Here is a 6,886-nt window from a genome sequence, read left to right as displayed (position 1 = left end):
GAGAATGGGGTGAGAGACCGTGTCAAAGGCCTTCCTGAAGTCCAGAAAGGCTATATCCACTGCAACACCTATATCCAAGGACTTGGTGACCTGGTCATAGAAGGCCACCAGGTTGATTTGACAAGAACTGCCCCTAATGAACCCATGCTGGTTGCACCTGAGCATAACCTCCTCTGCTGGCCCTTCCTGGACGTGTGCCAGGATAATTCTTTCGAAAAGCTTCCCCAGGACCGAGGTAAGACTCACGGGCCTATAGTTTCCTGGGTTCTCCTTCCTCCCTTTTTCGAAGACGGGGACCACATTGGCCCTTTTCCGGTCCTCCGGCACATTGCGTGAGTGCCATGAGTGCTCGTAGAGCTGTGCCAGAGGTCCCGCAATGACCCCTGCTAGTTCCTTCAGCACTCTGGGGTGGAGATCATCAGGACCTGCGGATTTAAATACATCTAGTCCCTCCAGAAGTTCCCTGACAAGGGAACCCTAGGCCTGGGTGTGCCACCCACAGGGCCCTTGGAGGGGCCAGTGGGGGAGATATCTGGGTTCCTCCTCAGAAATACGAAGGCAAAGAAATTGTTGAATATGTCAGCTTTACCATCAGGTGAGATGACCAGCTTTCCTAGCATGTCCTGCAGAGGCCCCACGTTACTTGGCACCTTCTTTTGCCCCGCTATGTATTTGCCCCCCCTTGTTGTCCTTGATCTGGGTCGCTAGTCCCAGCTCCATTTCCGCTTTGGCCTTCCTGACCGCCCCCCTACATTCCCGAGCTACCGAGGTATAGCCCTCTCTTGTGATGGCCCTCGTGTGCGCGGCTCAGGAGCGCGGCTTCCTACCCGGCTCAGTAAAAAAGGGACCTGGGGGGCTTCCCCTCCAGATCCGACTCCACTGCTCCGGTTCCCTCCGCCTCGACTTACCTTAGGGGGATCAGCTGTTGCTGCCCCCACTGCTACCTCCGCGCTGCTGCTGCTGCTGCCTCCAAGATGGTAAGGGGGCACACGTGCGCGTGGACGCCCAGGTAACCGCTCAGGCGGACGCCCGGCTCCCTTCTATTTGCAGGTTACCTCCTAAGACTGTGCGGGGTGTACACACCAGCCAGAGGGAGACCTTGTATCATAGAATACCCCTGGTTCTACAGTGTGCTGGATGAGTTCCAGAGTGAGTACAGGCTACAGAAGGAAAGCCCAGTGACTATGAACAATATAGAAAGATACAGAAGGCAGTCAGAGACAGGGAGAGGCTATCGGCTGTGGAGCTGCTCCCCAAAGATGACTGCCAAGCCACCTGGGACCAGGTCTTCCACAAGGACCTACGAAAAGACCACAGAGACTTGAACTGGCTAATAGCTCACCATGCACTCCCAGTGAAGGCACAGAGAGAAGTGAGAGACCAGGTCCAACCGCCCCAGGGAAAGCTGCTAGAATGAGAATGAGACCATCAACCACCTCCTGTGGCTCTGCCCCTATGCTAAGGTAGTACAGGAAAAGGTAAGCCAGCTCCTTGAGGAAGTGACAGGAGTCAGGCTGATGACAAGGGAGACGGCACTGTCCGGACACCTGACTAAACATCAGGGGCCCCAGACAACCTGCTTTGACCAGTTTGTGCCCTTCCGACCCTACATCTATGAAGCTATGAGGCAGAGACCTCCTGTTATACAGACACACCGGGCTCAAGGAAACAGACTGGGAGAGGATAGAGAAAATGCAGCCAACTGCACCTGGAAAAGCGACACTTGGCACAGGTTGTTCAAAGCCCCCCTGGGAGGGGAAGCAGACAGGGAGATTGAAGAGGACAGTGACACAACTGGACCTGGAGACAGTGAGAACGACTACAACAGGATCAGCAGCAGCGGAAGTGACAGCGATATCAACAGCAACATCAACAAGGACAGTCAATGAACTGAGAATGTAAAGCCCAAATCAGGGCTTGGACTAAGGGACTGCATTTGGGTTTGGGAAGGGCAGTGGGTGGATCGAGGGGATGCATTTATTGTAATGGGTGCATGGGTTTCTTAATGCGATTTAAGCTGTGTGATGGAAAATTTATGATAGAGAATGTATATATATAACTCTCTATATGTAGAAATATATTTTATTAATAAAAAAAATGTGCAGAAAGGAAGGGGGAAAACACCTGCAGACCTAGACATTGGCAGGCAACGTGATTGCAGTAGTCCCTGTCTCTGTTTGGTATTGGCCTCTGTCTTTTCCCATGCTGTTTGTCCCATCAGATCTGGGTCAAAATCCACCCTCACGATGTTTAACCCACTCACAGGGGACAACCCCCCCGGGGTCTAATAGGTCTCTTCTGACCCTAGAAATCGATGAAATCTATGAAATCAGAGGTCTGTGCAATACTGTGATGTCCTAGGTCTGTGGAATGATTTGATGTTATAAAACGGTGGCATTTCTAGAGCAGTCTCAGATGAAGGTATCCTGTCATTTCAGACTTGCATGACTGTGACTTACCCATGATGGGTTGGTGAGTAAGGGTGTGGACAGGAGCCAGGACTCCAGTTCTCCCCTGTGGTGGGAGAGGAGTGGGAAAGGAGGCCTGTAGCCTAGAGGAGGAGAATCAGGCTGGGGCCTGTGCCTTCCCTCCCTCCACAGCCAGCAGGACCCCAGTCAAAGCAAAGGAGGGAGGAGATGGGATTATTTTGAACAATTGATTGAAGTGCTGGCTCTGGAACAGCAACAAGAGAAAGTGCAAGCAGAACAAGAAAAAAGGATATACATAAATAAGAATAATGAAGGCACTTGTACCTGTGATGGGGGTTTAGTCCTTAGGGTTAAATTCTATGGCCCCTAAATTGAAATGGTGGGTATTTAATTGAACCCCCACTCCCCTTTGTAATTAAAGTATATTTCTATACAATTCAAATAGAGACTGGAGATATGGCCATTGTCCTGCCTGTCAACAGGTGGGGAGGGGGACATGTAAGTGTTTCTCCCTTCTCTCTCAGCTCAAAGGTGCTGTTCCACCTTGGCACTGACGGGTGCAGGAGCCAGAGACACAGTTCCCGCCTTGCAGGCCGGATCAGGGTCAGGGACGGATGGTGCCAAGGAGCTGGTTGGCTGGCAGGATGGCTGTATGCTGATTAGGGAGCAGGGTGTCTGGGAAAGCTGTAGCAGCAGCATTTGGTGGCAGTGGCTGTGGGCATGCGGTGAAATGGCAGCTGGACAGGGCTGTGGTAGTGCTGGGGATTGCGGGTGCCTGGCAGGAGCCGGTGCTTGGCAGGGCAGTGCCGTGTCATGGTGCCCTGTGTGCATGTGTGGCTAGGCTGGGCTGGGGCCGGCAGGGATGTTATTATGGTTGTACTTTCAAAGATTGTTGCTATAGTTGATTTCTAGAGAGGAGTGTGTAATAGTGATTGTTTTTGTTAGCTATGATAAAGAGTCATTAGTGATCTCTTCTGTGTGTGAAGTTGGTAGGCAGTGCTGTTTGTATACAGCTGCTGCTTATTCTTGATGATTGCTGAGCTTCTTTTAGGGAGCTGAAGAAAGAAAGCACAAGCTGAGCGGTTACTTTTGGTTACCTGCTATTTAATAATAATTTTTTTTTCCTGTACAGAAAAAGCTTTATTGAAGTTTTGGCCTAAAGAGTCTGAGATGAGAATGCTTGTCTGCAGAGTCAGCTGAACCCAAAATTGCTGGGCTTGGGCCTGTATGTCGGACACTTGCCAATAGATTTAGGAGTATCTGATGTCCTGGGACGATAGGTCAGAGAATGCTTGCTTGTTGTGGTACTGTAGAAGAGGACTAGAGTCCTGGCTCCTGTCTACATCCTTGTTCACCAGCCTGCCAGGGATAAGTCACAGTCATGCAAGTGCAGAAGGACAGGATGCTGTCCCCTGAGACTGCTCTAGAAATGCTGCCATTATATGACATAGCACCATACCACAGACTCAGATATCACAGTATTGCACAGACCTCTGATGTTACATGGGACACCAGGGCCAAAGCCCTCAGCTGGAGTGGTGAATCTTTTAAGCAATCAGAGGGTACTTATGGCAGTTTAGCACCCCTTAACTAATGACTTCTCTGCTTTTACATGCCTTTATGATGTTTTTCAGGGAACACGTGCCAAGGCTCTAAGGTTCTGCTTGCATGTGCTGAGCTATATGTTCCCAGGCCCTTCTCCTCTTCAACTGCCACTGAAAGCCTCACTCATACAGCACAGTTCCTTCAGCCATTCTGCTTTTCATCCAGCCACCCTGGCTGCCTTGCTCCATCTTGGAAGGAGGGAGAGAGGTGAAGACCAGATCCAACCAGGCTCCCCGTGCTTGCAGTCCTGCTCCAAGGTGCCCTGTCAGTGTGCTGGCATCTCCCAGGCCTATTGCCCCAGAGTGGTTCCAAATCCTCCTTGTGGGCCCCAGGGACAAATGTCTTCACCTTCCCCCATGTTTTCCTCTGCTAGAAATTACCTGCAGGCATAGGGTTACCGCACGTCCAGGTTTTCCCAAACATGTCCTCGTTTTGAGTTCTCCCATGTCCTTCCGGGTGGTTTTTTTAAACCTGAACAAACATCTGGGATTTTGGTCTTTTCTGCTGGGGCGAGCAGGGGAGAGTGATTGGAGGCAGGGGCATCACATGCATATGCAGCCCCTGAGCTGGCCCCAGCAGCCTTAGCCCAGGCACCGGGGGCCTCTGGGGACTGCAGCCACAGCAATCTGGCAGCATGTATTTTGGCCAGCAGCCAGAGCATGGCTCTGGCCAACCAGGCTCTGCTTTCCAGTGGTCACGTGCGCTGCCCTGCCTTTTTAAGGTGCAAGTTTTTTTGTCACCAGGATCTCTGTAGATTTATTTCTGGACACCAGAATATCTGTTTTTGCAAATTAAAAAATTAAAATGTAGCTCCCATCAAATCCAGGAAAACCCTGGACGCCCCATTTGTTTCCTTTTCTTCTATGCAGCCTGTACCCATTCTACCGGGAGGAGGGACCTAGCTGAGCAGGTCTCCTCCATGAAGGAACCAAAGACATGAAGGAGGCATTGCTGTCTGTAGGTGTTCTAAGCTCCAAGGCACTGGGCTGTGTGGCACTGCTGGGTGAGGGCTGTGCCACTGCCAGATACCAGCAGCCACGGAGCCACTGAGATCCACAGTTGAGGCTCCCAGAAGCATAGGCAAGGTCCCGGTTGGCTGGCAGGATGGCTGCATGTTAATAAGGTAGCAGGGTGTCTGGGAAAGCTGTGCCAGTGGCATATGGTGGCAGCAGTTGCGGGCATATGGTTAAGTGGCAGTTGGGTGGGACTGTGGCAGTCCTGTGGGTGCAGGCACGTGACAGGGGCTGATGCTTGGTGGGGTAGTGTTGGGTCATGGTGCCCTGGGTGTGCATGTGGCCGGGCTGGCCTGGGGCCAGCTGGAGGTAGAGTTGAGACTGTGCTTCAGGGATCTTTTCTATAGTTTGTGACTAGAGGAATGTGTCTATGAATGATTGGTCTTGCTAACCATGATGAGGAGTTGTAGCATTTTCTCTGGAGCATGAAGTGAGTAGGTAGTACTGTTTGTGTACAGCGGCTGCTGGCTCTTGATGACTGCTCTTCTTCCTTTGGGAAGCTAGAGGGGGAAGGTGTAGACTGAGCGGTTAGACTTGCTATTATTGTTAGCAGTTCAAAAATGAGTTTTGATTTTGTGAGTGGTAAGTGCCTTACTTTCCCTGGTGGTACTTTTTCCAGGGGGAGAGAGACCAGAAGTGCTGGAGCTATGGAGAAATCAGCTGAGAAACTTTTGGGGACGGGAGTAGAAGCTTCTACTTTGGAAATATAAAGAAGCAGAGAGCTGATGGAAGAAGTAGAACACTTGGGAGACTGGGAGATGGTGGAGAACAAGTAAAAGAAGAAAGAGTGGAATGTCAGAGCTTCAGAAGACCTGAGATGGAGAGGTGAAAAGAAATCAGCACAAAGGGAGAAGCAGAGAATTGACGGAGAAAGGCCTAAGGGAGCAAAGCAACCTGGGAAGAAGATAGAAGAAAACAATAGCTGGTAAAAATGCAGATGTGGAAAGAGGGAAGATTGGGAGAAAACAGAGAGAGACTATAGTGGGCACCCATTGCTCTGGGTGGAGTTGGTCCTAATCGATAATCAGGCACAAGCATTAACCCACTGCTACAGATGTAATGGGACAGGCCAAAGGGCCAAAGGGCCAGAGGCTGTCAGGAGAAAATAAAACGTACAGTATGTTAACAAGGAAGGGCACCTATATAAAAGAAGAAACACCTCAAGAAATGGAGATGGGGATGGGACCATACGCTGACATCATAACAGAAGCAGCTGGGCAAGAAGTGATAGAGGAAGAGGAGGCTGTGGAGCAAGACACAGAGAGCTCCTAGATGGAGATAAGGGAAAATGGAGAGGTTGAGGAAACACAGAGAATGGAAGAAGGAAAGAGACAGGAAGAGGATGGTGGGAAACGGAAAGGGAAAAGGAAGAAGCAGTTAGAATCAAAGAGGTGGAAAATGATCAAATGTGCAGAGGAAGACGATATAAGGGAGAGAAAGGAGATGAGAAAGCAGCAGAGAGAGAGAGAATGTGGAGAGACAAAGAAGACAAGAATGAGAGAGAGAAGAAAGCAGAGGAAGAAGATCCGGCTCTGAATAGGAAGGTGAAAACCAGGCCAAGGATAATAAAATGGCTGAAAGGAAAAGTACACAACATAACGACAGTGAGCAGTAGCACGGAAGACCTCTGAGAAAGATTGCAGCGGAGGTTATAGCAACATCCTTAAATGTATGAAGTATTTCGACAATGAAAAATGGGAAAAGGTAGAGCCCATTTTACAAGGATTAGAAGCAGACAGGAAAGCGGAATAATAGTGGAGAATGATTACAAACATTTAAAGAAGAGATGGACAGAGGGCCCATCATGGTGGTCAGGAACAGAAAGCAATACAACAGCAG

At 50.0% G+C, this 6,886-nt stretch overlaps 2 non-coding genes across 2 annotated transcripts; both read left to right on the top strand.

The window, feature by feature from the left end:
* Positions 1-3,299: 3,299 nt before the first annotated feature.
* On the top strand, positions 3,300-3,513 carry LOC112550057. The gene has a single exon (XR_003093722.1). It is a non-coding gene; the product is annotated as a small nucleolar RNA U3 (small nucleolar RNA).
* A 1,851-nt stretch (positions 3,514-5,364) lies between these two features.
* On the top strand, positions 5,365-5,576 carry LOC112550063. Its single transcript, XR_003093728.1, has one exon. It is a non-coding gene; the product is annotated as a small nucleolar RNA U3 (small nucleolar RNA).
* The last annotated feature ends 1,310 nt before the right edge of the window (positions 5,577-6,886 follow it).

The sequence above is a fragment of the Alligator sinensis genome, unplaced genomic scaffold (assembly GCF_000455745.1).
Source record: "Alligator sinensis unplaced genomic scaffold, ASM45574v1 scaffold579_1, whole genome shotgun sequence".
NCBI classification, from domain to species: Eukaryota; Metazoa; Chordata; order Crocodylia; family Alligatoridae; genus Alligator; species Alligator sinensis.
Note: the sequence above shows the minus strand (reverse complement) of the source record. Positions and strands in the feature narration are given on the sequence as shown.